The sequence below is a fragment of the Paramisgurnus dabryanus genome, chromosome 9 (assembly GCF_030506205.2).
Source record: "Paramisgurnus dabryanus chromosome 9, PD_genome_1.1, whole genome shotgun sequence".
Lineage (NCBI taxonomy): Eukaryota > Metazoa > Chordata > Actinopteri > Cypriniformes > Cobitidae > Paramisgurnus > Paramisgurnus dabryanus.
The window spans coordinates 9121918-9146934 of NC_133345.1; the positions used below are offsets into that span (position 1 = coordinate 9121918).

The following is a 25017-nucleotide window of genomic DNA, read 5'->3' on the forward strand; positions in this document are numbered from 1 at the left end:
CTCCCTCTGTCTGTGTGATTTGACGTTGGCGCACTTTCTCTGATTATTGCAAGTCCACCTGGCACATTACAGCAATGGCTACAGCAAGGTTACATCAAGACCAAAATATACTGTAAAATTTTCCCGCTCAAACAAATTTACCCAGAATGCATTATGAACTGCAGTACTGTACTGTAATGTACACATACAGTATAGTACTGTGGATTTTTACAGTACAGTGCTGCTAAATCTACAGCGACATCTAACAGTGTGTATATGATTTTCTTTCCTTAGCTGTACACAAATATGCCAGCTCTGCATGTCTTTGTAATGCCAATGGATTGTCCACAATTTTTGGAAGCACACACACATCCATTATAATACAGTAAAATAAATTAATATAAAAAAGTATAATAAATTATAAAGACTAAGTATTATATTGACTAAACTTTCTGTTCTTAATCATCCTCACTGTACCCAAAATTGGCAACATGATCTCACAAAGTTCCATGTGATAGTCACAGCATTCTCACGGATCTTCGCATTTTTCCGTGGCCCTCCCACAGACTTTCTTTTCTGTGGCATTCTCACGGATTGGTTACTCAACTGCTTTTTCCTATTTTCAAACCATTGTCGCTTCGGTTTAGGGTTAGATTTGGTGTTTGCGTTAGGATTTCACTTTAAGTATTGGTTTATACTATATTTTCTGATGTGTTCTTTTATATTTTCTAAACTTTAAACAATTGTCGCCTGGCATTGGGGTTAGAGTTGGGTTTGGGTAGGGAAGTCATTTTAGGTTAATGTAACCCTAAACCGAAGCGACAATGGTAAGAAAATAGGACAAAACAGTTGAGTAACCAATCCGTGACAATGCCACGGACAAGAAAGTCCGTGGCAGGGCCACGGAAAAATGCGGAGATCCGTGACTATGCCATGAATATTTGTGAGATCAGGTTGGAAAATTTCCTAGAAGGCAAAAAGCAGTGGGTGAGGTAAGCAGTATGTCCGAATTCATAGTGTTCGAAAAATCGCCGAAAATCATAAAGGTGAATACCGCGTACCCCCCCTCGCAAAATTCCACCCTTGGCAGCTGCCCATGTCACTCATGCCTAAATGGGTTGGTGCTTTAATAATAATAATAATTTATAATTGCTACACTGTAAAAAAAAATTCCGTAGAAATTACAATGTTATTGCAGCTGGGTTGCCGGTAATTTACCGTAGATTTACATTTATGTAATTTACTGGCAAGAATTTGTTCAAAGTTCAATCAATTTTAAATATTAACAAGTATTTATCTTTACAGAATAAAACTATACAATAACAGTCTCATGCAAAGCATTCTGGGAACCAGAAATCATCATCAACCTTTTTCTGTTTTTTGCTTCAGATTTTGTTTCCCAGAATGTTTTGCTTGATGCTGTTTTTTCTTAGTTTTACTCTATAAAGACAAAGACTTGTAAATGTTTAATGTTCATTTAACTTTGAACAAAATGTTGTGAGTTAAAAACATAAATTTAAATCTACGGTATATTACCGGCAACCCAGCTGCAATTTCTACGGAATTTTTTTACAGTGTAATATTCTGAAATAAAATGTCTTGATGACTTATGCAGCGTACAAATGTGACCTCCGGAGGCTGCAGCTTTCCGATTGAGAAATGGTTGCAGTATGTCCAAAATATATTTATACTACCCCCATGCATAGAATCTAATCTTAGAAGATCTCGTTTAATTCAGCACTTAATTCAGGACGTCACAGTATGCAATATTGGACGCAGCATCAGTTTGTTCTTTGAATCGAGTACATCTAGGAGCCCACAGCGATTTCATTGGCTGAAGGAACTTTTAATGGGTACTCTATTTAGTGCCTGTTTAGAAAAGGACAAAATTTTACTAATATAAAAATGTTTGTAAAATTACGTCATCCATAGCATTTATTGCTTGTTTGTTTATTTGTTTTTATTTTTTAATGACTTAATATAAATGATTATGATACGTACTGTGCTCTAAGAGTATAAGGAAAACGTGTCTGCAGCAAAGTATGCCTGCAGTAAAACACTGCAGTAAAGTATGCTAGATCACGATAGTCTGCTGCATCCAACTTAACTTAGCACTCAAAGAGCTGCCTGCAAGGTGGCAAATTGCTCTGAACAAATTGCCTTGGGCATTCATTTTTTAGGTGTGTTTGCACCGTTACCTGATTTGCATAAGTAAATTCTGTGCTAGATGCATGTAAATATTCATTCATTCATACATTTACTTCATTTTTAATTAATATAATTAATATAAAAACTGTTCACCTTCCCGCTTCTGTATAGTTTTTTCCAAGCCTGTCTGCTAGTTCAAATTATTCAGTTTTCAGATATTAATGAAAAGTGTGAACACTTTGTTTTAAATTGTTTGATTTTCCCGACCATGCAAAAAGAAGAAATCTGCCACGTCTGCAATCTGCAGCCAGGTCTTTTTAGCACATGAATCCTAAATGAACATGGTGTCAGGTTTAATAGACTATTAATAAAGAATGATAATTTTTGATTACAGTATCTATAAGTAGGGGCTTACCCGACCCCAACTTGACACTGGAGCAAAAAGCAGGTTTAGGGCGGGACTGCCTGTCCCACCAATGATGTATCGGGGGAGTGTATGGTAATCTTGAAATTGAAATCTTGCCCAATTCTGAGCTTTGATTAAATGCCCAGAACAACCTCTGTGTATACATTAGGATCCTAACTGGGAATACAGGACCACTGTGATTCATTGCTGGCCTCTCCTCAAAAGCCAATATGTTTCAAAGCCATAAAATCTACCACCACTGTGTGACCACGTGTGTGTTTGGAGACTGCAGAGTCATAAATCTGGGTCCATTGCCATGTAAGAGATGTGTGGCGAAGTGCTCTCATGTTTAACCTTGCCATAGTGCCGTCTTCCATCCAGGAAAAGCTACTTGCCATTCTAATGACCTTGCGGGGGGAAGAGAAGCAAAGGGACAACCCCCCTCCCCTCTCTCTCTCTCTCTCTCTCTCTCTCTCTCAATATAATCTGTGTAATTTCACAATCGAATTTAACGAGGCGGTAAATGTGCTTTGTACGACTACATTTACATGTTTTGTACGACTTGCTTTCACCCCTGTGATGTTGGGGTTAGGGGTGGGGTTTCATTATTGTTTTTTTTTTTAAATCATAAATGTTTGTACAGTTCATACGAATTAGCCAACTCATAAAATAAATACGAATTCTCATGAGATCAGGCTGGTCACCTACGAAAATCACTTTTTTCTTAAAGGAGATTTTTCATGATGATCAAATGATGGAGAGGGGTATTTTCAGTATCAGTACTTTTGGATCACATTGATGGATTGACACTGTACAGATCGTCAAACGGTAGTCTTCTTCATCCTCCATAACCTCGCTTTCGACCTACAAGATCGGGAATCACCATGTGGAAATCTCATATAGCACAGATTTTGTAGGGGGCGTTTGCAACGGTACCCGATTTACATAATCCTAAAACATGCATGCGGCACCTGCGAATACACGAATTTTCTTAGTGTATTCCTCCCACAATATTCTTTATACAGTTTTCTTATATTGCACCGTTTCTTTTATTGCATCTTTCTCCCCTCAGGCCGTTCTTCAGCTGAAATATTACCGAAACTGATTATCCGGCATATCTCGCACATTTCTCCTCTTCTCCTCCTGTGTCTCTTTATACAGTTCTGTAAACATCAGGCTGAAGATTAAAAGTAGTCGTGGTAAAATGCATTCACACACACACATACACATACAAGTACAAAAAGGACAAATCCTTTGAGGGTAGACGGAGGAGCAAGGGGCGGTGGGGGAGGAAACATCCTCTTCTGCACTCTCTCTCTCTCTTTCTCTCTCTCTCTCTCTCTCTCTCTGTCTCTCTCGCTCTCTCTCATCCTCCAGGAGAGCGAGGTAAGGAGGTGCTGGGGCGCTGTGTGAACAGAATCCACCAGGCAGCTGAGATGAGCGCATCAGAGCTGGAGTCAGAACAGAGCGCAGATGTCCTAACATGCCTCCCCTGACATAACACAACCACCTCTGCACTCAGATGAAGGTAAGTCCGAACAGATTACAAACCGAGAGTAAGATATCCGTCACTGAGCCTGGTTGCGGTCGCTGAATGAGCTTTTGCAAGTGGTCCTGCACGCAGTCACTATTGAATGGTCTTAATGTCATCTGCCCCCCTTGAGAAGGGCCAGGGCTGGATGAGAGATCCATGCTGCATGCTGAGAAGGAGACAGAGAAAGATGGGATATGGAAGGATTACCCCATCAATGACCCCTGTCCCATGGAGACCGCTTACTTGTGCTAGTGTTGCCTAGGATTGAGTCAGTGTAGCGATTGGTTTCATGTTATCGCAGCGGTGCTGAGTGTGAGCATGTGAGGTGCACATGTATTTGTTTTTGTGCATTGCAGGAGTTTTGCAAGCGTGTCAGTGGTGATGCGTGTGTGTGTGTGTGATGGGGGTTGCCTTTACAGTATATGTGTACGAATGCTTTTGTTTGGCAAGAGTGAGATTGCTCTTTCATAGCTCAGGAGACTTTATTGAGTTCATTTAAGAAGTTTTTTCTATAAAATAAAAATAAAAGCTTTGGCCAAGACAATTCATATTTTTTTTTTGTTACAGAGCGAATCAGAAACTGTTTTGGAGATGCATATGAGATTACCACGGTTTGTTAATCTCACCATCTATACTTTTATTGTTGCCTTGGATAAACCGTTGGTCAAAATATGTACCCAAGCTATAGCTTGTACAGTTTTAAAAGCTATAGCTTTGAACCTAAGTACCTCAGGGCTACATATTGGTACCAAATGTATGCATACCTGTACCTAATATTAGGACTTTTTTAAGGGGTACTGCCCCAATGACAGCCAAGTTTTTTTTTCCTCCATGTACATTATGTTCACATTTGGGTATACTGCAGTGTGCCCAAGACTGATGGATCATAGTGGCATACAGTATGTGTAAATCCTCTGACAAAGCAAAGTGAGGGAGAAAGTGTAGTTTTTTAAGGTCCAATAGTGGTGTAGAATCGTATTGATTCTCTTTGATTCTTCTTTACAGGGAAATTAGTCTTTTCGCCTTGGGCTGCAGTTACAAACTGCTCGCATAGAGATTTTCCTGCATCTAGCCGCTCTGGTCTTGTCACTTAAAGTCTCTAGATAACTCAACAGACTCTCTCACAGACCAAATCGGGGAACAAAAGTGGGGAGTGCTCGATAAAGAGGAAGATAATAGATGGCAGTCCAATCGTAGCTGCAAAGATAGGGAATGTATGAATTTTTAATGGTGAATAACAGTCTAACTAGAGGCAAATGTGAAATATTGCCAAAAGGTTTCACGTTACCTTAACTACAATCATTTTACATTTAAATATGCATGTTTTACCTAATGTATTACAAACAGGCTTACGCAAGATAAATGTGATGGATACAGCTGGCGTGGCAGTTGACACATACCGGTTGTGACATCATGAAATTGCAATGGAATTACTCATGAAGTTGTGCACAAATAATTTAACATAGTCTTTTAATGCTAGATAAATGTATGATGCAAGTGATCCATTGATCTGGAGGTCTGGTTATTTGTTGAGAAAATGCTAATTTTAAAGTCAAAACTAATATTTTATAAACATACTTTATACATATGATTATAAAGTGTCTTTACACAATGAATTGCTAAAGACATGGTTTCCACGGGTCTTTGAAATCCTTGAAAGTTTGTGAATCTGTGGAAAAAATGTAAAAATATACATACAGAGATAAAGGTCATTGAAAGTGCTTGAATCTATTTTATAAAAATCCATATTATTCCCTGTGTAGTGTAGGATAATATCTTAAAAGTTCTAGACTTTTTATACACACAAGCTAAACCGTTTGCTGTAAATGCTTATATCTTCTGTATGCGAATGTTGATTCATACCAAAATGCTTTTTTGCATAGTTGTGTTTGACACATCAAAACCTTTTAGGTTAGGTATGTAACTCTTGTTCTCTAAGAAGGGAATGAGACGCTGCGTCTACCTTGCCATACTTCCTGCATTCCTGTAACGCCATCTTTGGCCATATTTCAGATAGCAATACACTTCCTGGCTCCCGCGTCGCCCTGTCTTTGTCGTTAAGCCTCACCATTGGTTGAATTTGATATACACATTCAGATGCACTTACCCCTGGAGGCGTCCCCAAAGTGTCACCGCAGTGACGCAGCGCGAGTTCCCTCGAAAGGGAACTGTAACAATGTATCTTAAAAGATAACACAATGTAACCTTGCTCTCACAAAAAATGTGTACCCACATTTAGTCCTTAAATTGCACTTGGAAGGTCCTTGAAAGGTCCTTTAATTTGAAGTTAACCAAGGTGTGGGAACCCTGTAAAAGAGTTATTCCTAATAGCTCAAATGTAATAAAACAGCTCAAATTGACTTATCGACATATTTAATACGATAATTTTTACAGTGTCGTTCCCAGGATTTGATACTGTAGGTCAGTGGACAAATGCACAGATCAGCTAAATGTCAACTCTAATGTTAAGCTGTCCAATCTTAAAAATAATAGGAAATTCATTTAGCTTCGACCTAACCCCCACCAGGACTACGGTCTAAATAAAAGAGGAAATTAGTGTAGTAGGAGTTAAAAATGTTAACATTGTTCGTTTGGTGACATATGAAGTTTATTTAACTAAGTTCGGGAGGAGCATGGTCATGTGATCCAACCAATCAGCATGAAGAGGTGCCTATAAACAGCATCATTCACCTCGTCCCGTAACAGTTTTTTGCAGCATCCCTCCTCACTCTCAGCTATTTCATCTATCCCAGTTAAAGAGGGGGGAGTACTCTGGGTTCAGGCTAAAATTCCCAGCTCAGAGCCCTCCCCTCGGAAGGGGTAATCTCCCCCCATCACCACCAGAAACTACACCCCTGCATAAACTGCTTGACAGATAGAGATGCATTTTTGTATTAAACTGATACTATATGGGCTGTTTTAAAAGAACCGGGGACAAAGTCAGCTATACAATTTGATGAACATGTGCACTGTTATAAAGCAGCTTTATAGGCAACATTTTAATACAAAAACCTGATTTTGAAAAAAAATGCTAAAAAGTGGGTGGAAAATAAATGACTTCTGTGTTTGATTACAGAATAAGGTGTTTTTTATAAGTCTGTCATTAAAGTCTTTGTTTGCCGTGTCAAGAATGCTTCTGATGGAGTGACCTTTGACCTCATTACCTTCGTTGAAATTCCCTCATGAGCAAACTCAGCTCAAAGATCTGACGCAGTCCCCTTGCTCTATTGACTGCTGCCACTTCTATCACCTTGAGCTATAGAAATAATTTAATTATATATCAGTGTGAATTATTTATGTCGAGTGTATCAAGCAAAGACAACATCTCTTCACAGAGTAAACAGATGGATTGGCCTGTTGTTTGAAGTCGTGGTTTCGCATGATAAAATCATATTGTGGTGAAATTGTTCTGGAAAGTTAGAATGTTCTTACACTTCACATTTGTTGTAAGTGCCCTTACATCTCTTGAAATTGAATTACATTGAAAGAAATTGATTTGGTAAGACGTATTCATGTAACTTGTGTGGATGTGATGTGAGCACAGACATGCTTTATGTAAAAGAAAGTTTAAAACGGCTCAATTGCTCTCAAGGTGTGCACTTTGTTTGTATTGTGTAAGGTCAGATTTAAGCAGCAAAGTCTCGGAGAGCAGTCCATATGTAATGAGATAGAAATGAAGTCGACTATGTTTAGTGTTTTGTCGTGTCAGCTGTGGTTTGAGAAGAATTCCTTTAGCCTTTGCATTGATCTGTATACTGTACTGTCAGGAAAAAAGGTAAAAAACTGATGCTGGAGTGGTACTCTTAAACATAACTTTTGTACATTTAAGGGTATAAAGCACATTGAAATGTTGTACCTTTTGGGGTGCAGTTTTATACGCTAAAACAGTGGTTCTCAAAATTAAGATTTATAATATAAAACATTCCGCGTTTTATATTCCGCGTTAATACCAGATTCCGTGTTTATTAGCCAATTCCGCGATTCTGTCCGCGATTCCGTGATCGCAGATATTATAGGGCCCTAAAACAGTTAACTGTACCTTTAAAGGTACAAAACAGCAACAAAACCTATCCATTCAAGAACACAGACCTTGCCCCGTGACAGGTATTACTGTCTGAAAAATTATTTTATCACTCCCAATACTGATATGTTATTGGCATCACTAATGATGCCATCTCCCTCCATATACCACTGGAGCACCTCCGAAGGTTTGCTTCAGAAGACATGATCACGGCTATGACAGATAACACATATGAGTACAGTTTCCAAAAGAGAAGAGTTTTCATAAACAACAAAATGGGACTACTATCATTGAACATATCTGTAAACACATCTAAACGCAGTAAATACCAGTTTATTTCAGTTTATCTGGTTTTGTAAATACAATCTGAGCATATTTTATAATAAATAATTTTTCGTAAAAATATGGTTTGTCTGATTACGTGTTGTGTGATTATGTATATGGAAATATAGGTTACTATTATTGGGCTACATAAGCAGTACACCCTGCAGAGTAACTCTTAGATGTTATTAACATTTGTTAAGACAGTGAGTGAAATCACAACAATTGATTCTTTGATACCCCAAAGGCCCAATGCTGTAATATTACAACATTTTCATAAAAACTTACTAAAAATGTAAAAACCCATTGATTTTTGCATTAGAGGACTCCTAAAACAAAATATATTGTTGTCCCTATACTAACACACCTTCTGTGTTATTTTTCATTGTGCTGTCCACCAGGGTCCTGCGACATTAGATTAGAAATGTCTTGTCTGCAAGTGTTCATTTATCACAAAATAGAGTAACACGAGGAACCAACTTTTAAATTTTAGTAATTGTAACTGTGTTACTTGATAAAAAATAATACTTTGTTACATGTTAATTACCGCTAAAAGTAGTGGAATTACAGTAACGGAATAACTTTGTAACGCGTTACTCCCATCACTGTTTTTAACACAACTTGTGTTTGCCCTTTCATTTATTTTAACATTCTAGGGACAGGTGTTGCAAATTAGCCATGGCTATAAACACTGTGATACAGGCATCGGATTGTTCTTGATGTAATAATCTATGTTTTTTGTATCTGTTCCTATTAAAAAATAAAATAAATAAATAAACATGAAATAATGCCTTAAATGGCATGACACACACAATGTGTAAAAAATTAACACATCATTTTTTGCAGTGTACATAAATGGTACATGTTAGTACCTTTGTAAAAGACACCATTCCAGTGATGACTTTCTGACATTTAGAGAATTATAAACCATACACACTTTTGCATCTTTTCTTCAAATAAATTGATCGTTTGACCTCGGTACACTTGGTATATTTTAAATACATTATTAAAAAGTTGTGACTGTTTTGTATGCTGTGTTTATATCATGTAATAAATAAATGGGTATGTTATTTTCCCTAAATGCCTGAATAGTGTAATGTGTAATAAAATACAATTAATTATGGTGGTTAAAATTGAAAATGTTATCCCAGTACATGTCATCATAGCAAAATTAAACCCAAAAATATAATTTTATACCCTAATATATTAAGTTTCACCTGCCGATAGAGGCACTAATTTAGTAAACGCATCTATTGGTCGTATTTGGTGAAATGGACAAACAACCAAAGCAATCGAATGGGTTAGAGGATATGTTGCATCTAATGTGTTGTCCTCAACTAGACACATCTCGGTGTTATTTTGTTTTACCACATCTTGTGTTGTCCCGATTGTTAAAATAAATAATGTGTTAAATAGGATAACACAAACAATGTGTTAAAAAATGAACACATCCTTTCTTAGGCTTCGTTCATACTGCAGGGCTTAATGCTCAATTCCGATTTTTTGAAAAAATTAGATTTTTTTGCAAGGCCGTTCACATTTCCAATAAAATGCGACCTTTTGTGATCTCCTGTGTGAACGTGAAATGACCCAGAAGTGACCCGCATGCGCATAAGAGTACTCCACGGTCAAGGACATCACTTGTAAGCTAACGTTAAACATGGATGTCAACAACGGTGTAGTCAACAGTGGAGCTCTTTTTGCAATATTAAAGTTATTTTCCCAACGGAGCCAGCACAATTACAATCTTCTGTTTTTTTATGTAAAATGTAAGGTAACATTTGTTTAATTATTCCTCGTATCATTTTAAAGCCACGATCTACAGAACATCACACAAAAAACATTTTGATAACTACACCTAAAAAAAATAAAGGAGATCCTGCCTTGGAAACTCCGGCTACAATTCAGTGTTTTTATATAATTTGGAGATTTAGCGCGTCAAAGCAGTCATGACAAAAAAAACGACAATGAGAAATGAAAAATAATTTGTGTTTGTTACTGTAAATGATAAAAACTAAGCTTTATATACATACAATTCATTAAACGTTAATTTATAACAAGAAAAACACTGAAATTAATGATTTTATAGACACTACGCGTTATTATTTAGCATAGAAATACCTGCTTGCTTTGACTTTGATCATCTCTGTATTCACTTTAGATACAGAAAGACCTGATGAAATTATTTATTTCAGGAATCTCTTTGCTATCATTTGAAAGTGAACACACGAAGACAGTCGTGTCAGGCATAAATATAGGTTTGGTGCAGATATTTTCCGTTTCAGCACCGAAATTTAAATAAACGGCTTACCTGTTTTGTAGTTTAACTTTTGACAAAATAACCAGTTTGTTTTAAATACATTTTAAAAACTTATACCCGTCGAAAAACATCCGTTTTTTAATGTTTAGTTTGATGAACTCCTAAATATGAGACGAAGAGCACCTAGCACGTTCGGCTAAATTGCATGCGCAAGCATGGCCAGCACGCAATAGCGCAACATCGATACAGTACAACGAAACGCAATCCAAAATTTACAGACTTAAATTAGATCAGAATTTACGTTTACTATAAATACAATTTTTTTATAAAATAAGGTTAGAAGTAACAAAGTGCAGAACAAATGTGCAAAATGCCTCAAGTGCACGGAAACAAAACACAAGCCAAATAGATAAATCAAATAACCCAGAGTGATTTATAAATAAAATAAAGAAATTATTAAAAGAACGAAAGTATAGCCAGAATTGCCAGCTTTGTCTTTTAAATGTAGAAACAAAGAGGCAATGGTTTATAAACATAGAAACCTCTTATGGACGTGTCGACCGGTCACAGGGGTTGTTGGATTTATAAACGCATTTTAAAAATATTTATTGAAAGCTGCTACTTCACATATTATTCGCAGCATTATAATCATATGCTATATTAATATATTTGGAGAACGCTGTTATATGTGAAATCATATAACGTGTGCACCCATACGGCCAAAATTTAATGATGTGGAGCAGTGTCGCCCATGGTTGTTGTTTATCTTATCGTTCTTGCCTACTTCAATGCAGAATTATGACGTTTGTAGCGTTTCAGTGACGTACGGGTCGGATCCATGTGGCCTGGCCGTTCAGACGAAGGTCGCATTTCAAAAGATCGGATACGTATCGGATTCAGGACCACATACCCAAGTGGCCTGGGTCACATTTGAAAAGATCGGATCTGTGTCGTTCAGACTGTCATGAAAAGATCAGATACAGGTCGCATAGGGGCAAAAAAATCGGAATTGGGTCGTTTCAGACTGCAGTATGAACGTAGCCTTAGAGTGTATTTAAAAAATTAAAATTGCCATTGCAATCTAGGCCATTGCTTAGAGAGATTAAAAATGTATGTAATGTTGTCAAATTCATTTTTTATATTTTAGCATTATTATTATATAATTATAGAGATGAACTTGCACTTTCTCCCACCAAAAGATTTATGCTAGTGACTCCGCCTCCTCCGCACATACTCCCCTCCCCATATTTATTTCCATCTGTAAGCATTTAGTTAATTGTATTTATAATTAACTCTGCCGAACTCACATTTTGTTTAAACTGCAGTTTCCAACCAGCGACAAGCCTTTATAACGCTGGAATTTTATAAAAGCTTCAATTTCTTCCATTAAACCATTATGTACAGTAATATGGCCAATGTCACCTATAATAGAGTTCAATTACAAAAAAAGAGTTGTTTACATAGAAACAAATTAATTTAGTGAAAAATGATCTGTTGTCTTCAACAACAAAGCCTCACAAAGCCATTACAGCATTTTGAGGGTTGCCATGGAAACAAATTTCTGGGTCGAGAGACTCTTGTAAATACGATAACTCCGCCATGAAGTGAACACAGCAGCTGAACGTACTGTAGATCTCCTCTTTACACCTCAGCCTGACACCAGCCCAGCCACATTTCAGGATTCATCTCCGTAACGTATAGAGCTGACGCTAGCAACACACGGGGAGCGATACTGGGGCATCTTTACACCAGTAATCGTAAAACAAACGCTGGGATCCGCACAGTAACCGATTCGTTCCTTCACCTTTAACCTCATAAACACAGCGGGCCTTTCCGCTCGTGGGTGCGTGAGAGATTGTAAAACTGACAGTGCGCAGTAACAGCCAACATAACAGATAATGAAAAGGAAAGAAGGGCTGTGGATAAATGGCAGATTTGTAGTTGTACTGTAGATGGTTACTGAAGCTGGTTTTTACCTTGACATGCACACACTGCCTCCACACTGTAAATGTATTTTTTTAAATCAACCACAAGCTCTTTTTTTCTAAATATAGCATGTATTGATTTTTAAGCATACAAGATGAAATGTAACTAAAAACACAATCAAAAGCTTTCATGCCACTGTGAATACAATGGGCACCTTTGCCTGATAGGCAAAGAGGTGAGGAGAATGATAAAAGGCTGAAGTAGGCTATGTGCGTTTGTCATTCAGGAGCCACGAATCAATTTCAGATCAATGGAGGACTATATACTCAGGGCGCTCCTGCAACAGTAGAAATGTCAAAGTTACTTTCTGTCATGATCTGAGGGCAAGTGTAGCATCACTCCACCAGTCCTTTTAGATTACTTAAAGTTGCTTTTTTCACTTGCAAAGGTGAGAAACTTGACTTAAGAAACATGACACTTGATATCAATGCCTTTTATATTGCACAATGAGATCACTAGCCAAACGCAACCCCTTAATTTTGGGTAAACCCTTGTAACTGAACACTTTAGGTTGCAAAATAAATTATTCATTGGTGAAATACAACTGGGATTAGGATATGTCTGTAATGGCACTTCTGTATGATCCATGTTAGTAGGTCTCGGGTAATGCCACGGTCGCATGAGACTTTTCTTTCCATTGAAAAACGCACGCCCAAAGCTGAGGTTTGGTGAACTCTGACCTGTGTATTCGTATAATGTGAAGCAGTGCAAGCACAAACTGAAAATAAGAGGATTGCACATAAGATACCATTTAGTGCAAGCATGCTAAAATCCATGATGTGTGAATAAAAAAAAAACAACACGTTAGTGCATGCTATTATATCCGGTTGCGGCACGTACAGTATACACAGGGGTCTGCATAGACATTTTCCATGATTTAAGTCTAGTGTGACTGTGGCGTAAAAGTATAAAGCTGAAGTAGTGTCACTGTAAAAAATGAGATCATGTGTCATTGTCATATCACTGTCATTAACATCACTAATTTGACATGAAAAAAATCAATGTTCAGTTCTAATAAGATTGCATGCCTCAATACAGAGACGAATGTGATTTTAAGTATGATGAAACAATAATTTGTTTTTACAGCTCTGCACACTAGCGTCTTTGCGATTACCTGCGCCAGTCATTTCCCGTTGTCTTACATTTTGCTCGTTTCTCAAATTCCCAAGAGATCCGAGTCCATTATCACTGGATTATAAGTGTTCTCAACAGCAAGAGGATTTAGCGCTGTCTGTTTATGCTTATCGACAGAATTTGACGTAAGGTGTTTCAAGCTGTCGTGTCAGGGCAGCGACTCAGGACCTTTGGAAAGCTAATTAGGGCAGTTTAACACCGCACCTGCGTTGGTGCAGCAGCGTTCTGAAGCCGTACGCTGTAAATCACTTCTGGGAGTTGACAAGCCATCTGATAAACACAGGAGAGAGCGTTGAAGAGCATATTTTCTACTTAACACAACCCACCCCCAACAAACACACACGTTCGCATTCTGTATGGGCTGCCTACGGTCCTGTTAGCACCATGTAATACGTGTCAGTCGACCAGGCTTGCATGCTTTCACGGACACCCTGTAGAGCGTTTTGGAGTGGGTGCGATCGGGCCGCCCATGTGAACTTCCTGTAGCATCACTTGGACTGAGTTGCTGTCATGGCGCCAGCCTCTCAAAAGCAGGACGGAGATGGGACGGCTTAGTTTCAGCCACTGCTATTCCTGTCACTGATAGGACAATCTCTCATGCACACTCCTTTCATTAGACTAATTGTCCTTAGTGTGGACAGGATGTCTGCTCAAAGACTCGGTGTCATTCAGAGAGATAGGGACATTCACACGCACGAGTGAATGGACCGCTGGCAATGAGCCGCGCTGGATGGCGTTCGTTCCAGGGGCATTTTAACTCATTTGCCCTGGCTAACCTCAAAGTGTCATAACAGTTTCAGATATAGACAGCCAAGCCATCATCTTACTCTTAACATTGCACACATACACACACGCGCGCATACACATTAAAAGTCATAGCGGAGACAATCCCGCCTCGATGGTGATATGTCACAACATATTCAGCCATTGTCCAGCCGAAAATGTAAATTCGGTCATTATGTACTCACCCTCATGTTGATACTGTACATGGAGAAATTTCCAAGAATGTTGACAATGCTCGTTTTTATATACAGCATAGTGAAAGTGAATGGGGACCAAGACTTCTTCCACAGCTGTCCTAACATATCTTTCTTTATGAAACAACAACAGGATGAGTAAGTGATTCATTAGTAAATGACCATTTACATTTTTGGGTTAACTGTCTCTTTATGTGAAGTCTACTTAACAGACAGTAGAGAATTCATTTTACCCATAAGTATACCCAGTTACCCATAACCCACTACACCAAGATTAGCTGAAATAAAATGGAACTTGTTTTCAGATTAATTCATCTCCAGCACATTTTAGTTTTCCATGCAGGTGTTTGCAGATATAAAGTGCATGAGATGCAAATATTGGAGTACAATGACAGTTAAAACACAAGTCAAAATACATTATTGTGCAAAGTCTTATGCAGAGTTCACACCCGATGCAGTAGAGGCGGCAAGCGCGAGTGATTTACATGTTAAGTCAATGCAAAGACGCGATTAGGCATCCTGCGGCGTGGTACTTGCGGGAGGCGCGGCGCGGATGGTGCGCTCTGTGCGAATTGAGCGTTGGCCAACCCAGTCTCACCCCATGTCGTCAATATTTGACGACACTTGACCATTCGTCAATATGTGACGCGGAGGGTATACCTTTCGCGTCATTTTTTGACGAACTGGGGACTTCAATACTATTACGTCCGTTGCATTCTCTTCTCCTATTTTCTTACCAATTTCGCGTCGGTTTAGGGTTAGATTTACATAATGACATCCCTACCCAAACCTAACAACTGTTTTCTAACTGTTTTCCAACGCCAGGTGACAACTGTTTAATTTCGCGTACACTGTTTAATTTTGCGTACACTGTTTAATTTTGCGTAATCTAACCCTAAACCGACGCGAAAATGGTAAGAAAATAGGAGAAGAGAATGCAACGGACGTAATAGTATTGAAGTCCCCAGTTCGTCAAAAAATGACGCGAAAGGTATACCCTCCGCGTCACATATTGACGAATGGTCAAGTGTCGTCAAATATTGACGACATGGGGTGAGACTGTGTTACGTTGGCGCGGGAAACGCATGAGTTGAAAAATCTGAACTTCTGCAGATTTCCAATCAGGATCTTGCTGTAGTAGTGATGTGATTACAGGACGTGAGCGGATTCTCAGCAGAGTCGCAGAAGCCCCTCCCATGACGCAAATTTTCGTGTGAATGTCTCAAATGACTAGAATTTCACACGCGGCTTTCACTCAAATGTTCAAGCGTCCAACTACGTGCGAATAGCGCATTTTTGCCGTCTCTACCGCGGCTGGTGTGAATGCACCATTAGGCCATCCCCAGTTTATTGTTTAGCAAAGTGACTCTCTATATTTATATTTCGCTTTCTTCATTAATATACAAGCAGAAAAGCAGAAAAAAATACAAAAAATGGTTAACAAAGTAGTATTTTTCTACTATGGAAGTCAATGGGGCTTCTGTTTCCTGCTTGATTACAAATATCTTCATTTGTGTACAGCAGAACAAATAAATTAATACAGGTTTATAAGAACATAAGGGTGAGTAAATGATAACAGAATTTTAATTATTGGGTTAATTATCCATTTATAGTGAGCCTGCAGGTTCCTGTTATTTATCAAGTGTAAGGGTAGCTTAACATTAATGGTATGTGTTAAGGGGCATATCATGAAAATCTGACTTTTTTCATATTTAAGTGCTATAATTTGGTCCCCAGTGCTTCTATCAACCTAGAAAATGTGAAAAAGATCAACCCAGTAACCTGTCAGGACCCGTCTGAAATCATGTGTTTTATTACATCTAGTTTTTGTGTTCGGGGTCCTGGCAGTACCATGTTTTATGTGGGAAATGTGTGCTTTTAGTATTGAATTATTCTGACCACGCATTTCTCGGGTCTCGTCACTTTTTCCCTGATCCCTTATTTGTAATGATTTCCAGGTGTATGTAATTTACTTTCTCCCTATTTAAGAGTCCGTGTGTTTGTTGTCCAGTGCGCGTTCGTCTTGTTACAATCCTTGTCGTGTTCCTGTGTTTATCCTCTGTGAGTATTTAAGCATTTCTAGTCTAGTCTGTTATATGTAGTCAAGAGTTATTGTTGGTTTATGTTTAGTGTAGTGTTAGTTTAGTGTTGCGTTCATCTTGTCTTGTTTTGCCCCCTCGTATGTTTTGTTTTCCCCTGTTTTGTTCAATAAATTATTTCATTTTTAGTTCTGTCTGCATTTGGGTTCGTTCTTTGTCAAATCCTCACAATACCAGTGTTGGGGAAAGTTACTTTTAAAAGTAATGCATTACAATACTAAGTTACTCCCCAAAAAGTAACTAATTGCGTTACTTAGTTACTTTTCATGAAAAGTAATGCTTACGTTACTTAGTTACTTTTGCGTTACTTTTTCATACTTGGCCGAGGCTTGATCTCTTTCAGGCCTTGAAGGTGTTTTTTATGATCGCAAAAATGTCAAGCTCTGGCCTGCTCTCTCCGTTTATGACTCAAACTGTTCCCGTTAAGGCGCAAGTGCGTAATTCTACTTTAATATGTTCAGTTTAATTCAGTGCATTATTTTATTTTTAAATTGAATTAATTAAACTGAAAAGTAACTCGCATTACTTTTAAAAAAAAGTAACTCAAATATTAATGTGTACATTTATAAAGTAATGCGTTACTTTACTCGTTACTTCAGAAAAGTAATATTATTACGTAATGCGCATTACTTGTAATGCGTTACCCCCAACACTGCCAGTAACTTTGTTTTCGTAAACCATTCTCTGCAAGCATGTGAAAAAATAGCGCATTGAAATTTGGCTCCCCTTGTGATGTCAGAAGGGGATAATACCGCCCTTTAATCTGCACTATCCAACCACTGCACTGCCATTTAGTGCAGAGATCAGATCATTTGCATTTTAAAGGACACACCCAAAATGGCACATTTTTGTTCACACCTACAAAAAGTGGCAATTTTAACATGTTATAATAAATTATCTACAGTATTTTAAGATAAAACTTCACATACGTACTCTGGGGACACCAAAGATTTATTTGACATCTCCTTCCCTTTTAAATATGTGACACTTTAGCTTATAATTTTATATTTAGTTTTTTCTTTAAATACTGCATACAAGTTTCCTTTATTTTCTGGTTATTTGAATAAAGACACTGACAATATCAAGGTCACTATAACATTGCAAAAACAAAAAATCTAATGGCATAGTGATGATAACACAGAACATTTCAACAAAAAGTGAAATTAACTTCTTTGGATATTCCCTATTCAGTACATAGAGAGTATTGAACACTGCACGGGGACCCCATGAATTAGATTGAAGCTTAGAAAGCAAAACATCCGTCATAGCAGAGACTCATAGCAGATAAAAAAGTAAGACAAGGTCTTTGCTATTTACCAAAGTCTGGTTTGTTCTATTTGTTCTGATGACTCTTCAAAATTGCTTTCTTCTCCAAAAAAAGAGAGAAACTAAAGGAAGAGAAAGAGATTCATAAAACTGCGACTCCTTACTGCAAGACATGGATGGATGGACTCTGTCTATATATCTGCTAGTAAACTGCATTGCTGCGGCGTGAGCTCCGTTATTCCCTCACCAGTCATCAGTTTCCCATGCGATCTGCTTGTTGGACATTAGCGAGGTACCGCAGTGTGTTGTCAAAACACGCGCTGCAGACATCGCAGGAAATGTCTTTTCTTTGCGAGATGCTACCAGCTGCTTCTGTTTATTCGAAGCCATTTTACCAACCCTGCAGTGTGATGAGAAAACTGCAGGTGTTGCAAATGAAGTGTTTCCATGCTCACCAAGCTGAGAAGCAATGATGTAATGCTGCGTTTCATTTCGAGTCAGATCTGAGATATTCCCACTTGATATCTGTAACCTCTGACATTGCTCTTCCTGTTGGACAGGAGATGATGTTTAAATAAAACATAATAGTCGCATTATCATTGCCTTACAGTTTAAAGCAGACAACTAAGTCTCCTAAGTAACCAAACTGCAAAGGATAAATGATGCTGTGATGTGCTTTTCTATTATGTAATCTATGAACTTGAACTCGTTGGTGCATTTTATTTTGTTTGAAATGAATGTTTATTATTTGATGTATTACATAATGTGATATACCCACATTTCACCTAAATCAGACTTCAGACATCCCACAGAGTTAAAGTCTTACTTTATGAGGCAACTGGAAGTTATAAATAACCACTTTTTTGAAGGATAAAGAAGAAACATCTGAAGTACTGTGACAGCCGATGAATTTATCATTCAGATTGTCTCATTGAAACACTAAGCAGTATTGAAACAAGTATACACCTGAACTGTCTTATGAGCAAGAGGGTGTGAAAAGAAGCTGATGTTGACAAATGATACATTGTTTATTCCAGTGCAATTAATTCAGTCAACACACAGCTATAATTTCAGCCACAAAGAGACGTTTGGCATATGCTAAATGCTTGATAGCATGGGCGGCACTAGCAGGTGCTTCAGAATCCCAAAGGACCGCTGCCATAGTACTGTACCCACAAACTTTTTTGTAGAAGCTATTATATACAGGATGTATTAAAATAAATAAATTAGTTAATAATTTAAAACAACAAATAAAGTATAAATCATTTGACTTATTATGAGTGCATAATGCGGCATGAGTGCACTTTAATGATGCAATTACATTGAGTGGTTCCTTGTGTCAAGATAATTTTAATTCAGTTCCCGTTAGTAAGTTACCTGAAAGAAAAACAAAACAAGGACAGTTTATTAAAAACTATTTTTAATAGTAGCTGTTTTTGAATGGATTTGTAAAAACTCCTCTTGATACCTGACAATTCCTGTGACATGCGTGATTGTTGCACTTACATTTTTTAAGTTCCATAATTTAAAACTACAATTCATTTCAACTTCCTTGACTGGTGAGGAGTTGCTCTTAAAATAACGTTGAAATAAATTAAGCTGATTCAACATTTTTTAAAGGATTAGTCAATTTTCTTTAAAAAATCCAGATAATTTACTCACCACCATGTCATCCAAAATGTTGATGTCTTTCTTTGTTCAGTCGAGAAGAAATTATTATTTTTAAGAAAAACATTACAGGATTTTTCTTATTTTAATGGACTTTAATGGACCCCAACACTTTACACTTAACTCAACACTTAACAGTTTTTTTTTCAACGGAGTTTTAAAGGACTCCAAACTATCCCAAACGAGGCATAAGGGTCTTATTTAGTGAAACGATTGTCATTTTTACAAGAAAAATAAAAAAATATGCACTTTTAAACCCGGCGCGTCACAGGACCGGAGATAGACGAGAAGTTTAAAAAGTGCATATTTTTTATTTTCTTGTCAAAAATGACAATGTTTCGCTAGATAAGACCCTTATAAAGACATCAACATTTTGGATGACATGGTGGTGAGTAAATTATCTGGATTTTTTTTTTAAGAAAATTAACTAATCCTTTAAGTTACAGCAACTCATTTGTAATCATTTGTAAATTCATGCTGGTTAAGCGTACACATTTACGTGCAACACAAATTTTTTTACAGTGCACTTTTAGCCATCAATACATGATAAAAAGCTTCAACCACTAAATTGTCTTAGTTTAGGAATTCAAATATTTTATAAATATAAGTAAATGATGAATATATTCTTATTGCTGTAGGTACTTTTCAGTGTCCAGTGGCGGCTCGTGACTGCTCATCCAAGGGGTGCAAATTCAAAATATGTGATCGGAGTGTCATGTGAACCATGTGCATCACATGTTTTGTTAAAATAAGTGCCTGCTGCACACGCGTCAAAACAGTTTATGATAAAAGAGATGCTCACGTTCACAAAATACACGGAAGATACTCATGTAACACCTAACTCTGATTACGCATGAGATTATGCGAGTATCTGGCAAACGCGAGCTTCTTTTTTTATCATAAACCCTTTAGACGCATCCTCAGCAGGCACTTATTTTGACAAGACACGTGATGCACAGGATCACTTGACGCGCAGAACACATTTTGAAATTACAAACCACACACATGACGGGCTACACACATACTTCGCATTGAGCGCCCTCGAAAAAGTCACCGGCCGCCACTGTTAGTGTCATTTCCCTTGAGTGAAATTGAAAAAAGTTAAATAGATGAATAACTATATGCAACATCTTTGAGATTGATTCATTTGTATGTTTTCTTTGTTTCATAAATTTTATAAAAAAGAAATTGTGATGAATAAAATAATTGTGTTAAATAGAGTATTCAAGTTTTTTATATTATTTTAGTAGTCTGGTTCCATTCGGCTTTATTTGGCGCTGCTCTAGCTTAAAAGTAATGAAAGAGTTTGTGCTGTGTCTAGTGTCTGAAATTATTGTTTTAATTATTTTTTATAGATTCCATTGAAAAAACATCTAAAAATACTTAAAATAAGATACATTTCAGAGCATTACATTTTTTTTTTTTTCCAGGGCGCACGATGCAAAGCTCGTCACAACATGTATGTAGCACGTCATATGTGTGGCTCGTCATTTCAAAATATGTTGTCATGTAAACATCATGTGTGCATCACATGTGATGTCAAAATACGAGCCTGCTGCACACAAGTTTATGATAAAAGAGACGCTCGCGTTTGCCAGAGACTCTATTTCATGTATAATCAGAGTTTAGTGTTACAGTAAGTTAGTGTCTTGCATGTATTTTGTAAACATGAGCGTCTCTTTTATCATAAACTGTTTTGACCTGTGTGCAGCAGACACTTATTTTGACAAGAGGCATGATGCACATGGTTCACATGACGCAACAAACACATATTTTGAAATGACGAGCAATGACAACACGAACACATATTTTGAATTCGCGCCCCTCGGAGGAGAAGTCACAGACTGCCACGGTTTCAGAAGCACTATATATTGCTAACCGCATCCTAGACTTGCTTTGAAAGAAGATATGAAGAGCTCAGATGCAAAAGCCACATGCGTCAAAAATGAGATAATGATATTAACTGAATGCTCTATGCACATATTATACATTCATTAAATACTTTTGCTTCAAATCTGTTAATCTTGGTCTCACGCCATTCAGAAATATACTGCTTTCTCGGCAGAATCCGTTAAACGCCACACCCATTTTCATTGTAAACTATGCCTTGTCCAAAGAAGTGGATGTTTTTAGAAGTGGAGGTTTATAAGACCTTTTTACTGCTATTAAAGTAAATTACAGAACGTAAACATATAAGCCCGATAAGAGAATCCTCAGTTATACAAAAACATGTCAGATGCACTTAGGGTGTAAATCTCCCTAAATTCTCTTAGATTAGTGTTAACAACCAGAAAGCATCTAGCGTAAGAAAATAAGATATTCTAACACAGAACACACTTTTGCTTATCTAGTAAATCTGTCTTGCTTTAATGACGTGTGGATATTTTTGCTGAAGAACATCAGCTTGTGCCTTTCTCTCTTTTTCTGCTCTATTACCCATCTGCCTCGAAAACCAGGCTCCAAAACCACAAAAAGCGTGTTACACTAAAAGCTTGATAAAGTGCTTGTTACCTCCTCAGAACAGGCCGATAAGCATGAGGGAACAGACTCTGCTCTGGCGCACCTCGCCGGCGTCAAGCCATCAAAGTCACATGGAGATGCACATGGGCCATGAGACCACTGTGTTACAAAATGTGGAAACAGCAGAGGAGGGGACGATGCGGAGGTCTGCCGTCTGTCTGTGATGTATTCATCATGTGCATCTCGGATGCGGGTCACGTCAGTGTGCCCTTTCGCTGCAGACCTGTCAGTCAATACTGTATTCCTGAGTGGATGGAGGCTCTGACGTGCCATCTGTGAGCGAGAGGGGCCGTGCAAATAGGGATGAATGATGTCACTGCGGTATAGTAGAATTAGACAAATACGATATGATGGAGCAAAAACGATACCATGCAATACATGCAATCTTATTCGTACTTTTCTTAACTAAAATTTGACTTTAGCTGCAATTCATGTTGCTTTATAATGATCTGTTGTCGCCCAACATAACATGCGGGTTGTGTGTGTTGCTGACAGTGATAACTGCTTTAGCTTGCATCTTTGTGTGGTGTGGTCATCATTAGGCATGGAAGAGAAATATCCACAAGAAAGCTTTGGTCATTTGCTCAGCGGGTTCACCGGTTCGCCTGATTACTCTACATTGATTTACTTTCCTTGCAAATCAATGCTTATTTGAGGTCTTTTTTCATAAAAAGTGAAGCAAATGGGGGTTGTAAAGTATCTTTCTAAATAGACTGTATCTTTCTCTCTATGACTCCAATCGTTTTTGATCCTCTATTTCAGAGTTAAGTACAACATCAGTCATTTGAAAATTATTGAAGTAATAACTAAACAGTGTTCAGAACACTTACTCAATTAGGTTAAATGACGAGGATGACTTGCAGCCGGGCCGCTGGGGAACATGGGAATTTTCCACTGTTATTAGGCACCTTATGTAACTGATTAGCACAGACAAAGCTGAATGACATTACCGACTGGAGCACAGGTGCAGTGTGGGAGTGACCGGTTTCTGGAGCTGAATCATTGCTTAATGCACCATGTCAAAACATCAGAAAGTAAAACTTATCAAAGTTCAGCCACATCCACAACAAAAAGCCATTATTGGAAACAAAAAAGTATAGCCTTAAAGGAATAGTCTACTCATTTTCAATATTAAAATATGTTATTACCTTAACTAAGAAGAGTTGATACATCCCTCTATCATCTTAGTGCGTGCACGTAAGCGCTGGGGCGCTCTGCGACACTTCGATAGCATTTAGCTTAGCCCCATTCATTCAATGGTACCACTCAGAGATAAAGTTAGAAGTGACCAAACATATCAACGTTTTTCCTATTTAAGATGAGTAGTTATACGAGCAAGTTTGGTGGTACAAAATAAAACGTAGCGCTTTTCTAAGCGGATTTAAAAGAGGAACTATATTGTATGGCGGAACAGCACTTTTGGGAGTACTTCGACTCGCCTGAAAAATCCGCTCCCCTTCTCCCTCTCATAATGGGAGAGGGAGAGTGTTACTGCGCCGAGTCGAAGTACTCCCAAAAGTGCTGTTCCGCCATACAATATAGTTCCTCTTTTAAATCCTTTAAAATCTCATCATACAGTAACACCCCAACATTAAATGACAAATAAATTAATTAAAATTTTTATTAATTTAATTAATTTGTTGTTAAAATGCTAACAACACTTAGCGCCAGTGTTTTGGGTAACACATAAGAAGTAACTTGCATTAAGTTATAATATTACTTTTCTGAAGTAATGAGGAAAGTAACGCATTACTGTACTTTATAAATGTACACATTAATATTTGAGTTACTTTTTAAATAAAGTAATGCAAGTAACTTTTTAGTTTTTTCATTTGATTAAAAATAGTGTACTGAATTAAACTGAACTTATACCACAGGTCTGTTGAATGCTTTATTCTGATTGGTTTAGAAATGTTCCATGGGTGTTGATTATTTCTTTGTAAACCGCACACCTAACCTGTCAAATTTCTTAAAAATAGGCACCAGAGCGATGTTTGTGGTATAAGAGAAATAATTGACTCTGGTCCTTTAAATTATAAGAAAATAATATAACACCTGCGGTGTTCAACGGCCCGTCGTCAATTAGTCCATACATATTAACATAGAATTACACACTCTATGCGTTGCGGCTGAGTGGGAACAGTTTAAGTCAGAAATGGAGATGGCAAGCCAGAGCTTAAAGGGATAGTTCGGCCAAAAATGATATTAAACCCATGATTTACTCACCCCCAAGCTGTCCGAGTTGCATATGTCCATCGTTTTTCAGACAAAAGATCTTTCAGTTGATTAATGTAATGTTACGGGGTACACGACCTTCAAGTCCAAAAAAAGTGATAAACAAAGGTCTTCTGAGGGTAATCCGCGCGGTGTTGTTGTAGAAATATCCATATTTAAAACTTTATTAACGTAAATAAATACCTTCCGGTAGCGTCCGCATTCAGGTTACAGCTGCTGCTCTGTGCCCCCGCCCTCCGAATTTGTCATACGTCACTAAGAAAAGTGCGTACACTACGCTAATACTCTCTCCTGAATACAGAGGAGTCTAAGATGGCGGCGCTACCGGAAGGTATTTATTTTCGTTAATAAAGGTTTAAATATGGATATTTCTACAATAACACAGCGCGGATTACCCTCAGAAGACCTTTGTTTATCATCCTGGAGCCGTTTGGATTTATTTTGTGAAGGATGGACGCACTTT

At 37.7% G+C, this 25017-nt stretch overlaps 1 protein-coding gene across 1 annotated transcript in view; it reads left to right on the forward strand.

The window, feature by feature from the left end:
• The first annotated feature begins 3892 nt into the window (after positions 1-3892).
• The window catches only part of kcnj5 (potassium inwardly rectifying channel subfamily J member 5), a 50761-nt gene continuing 29636 nt past the window's right edge, over positions 3893-25017 (forward strand). Inside the window, exon 1 of the mRNA XM_065282915.2 lies at positions 3893-4061. The gene's annotated coding sequence lies outside the window, so the exon portion shown is untranslated. The remainder of the gene's footprint in view (positions 4062-25017) is intronic.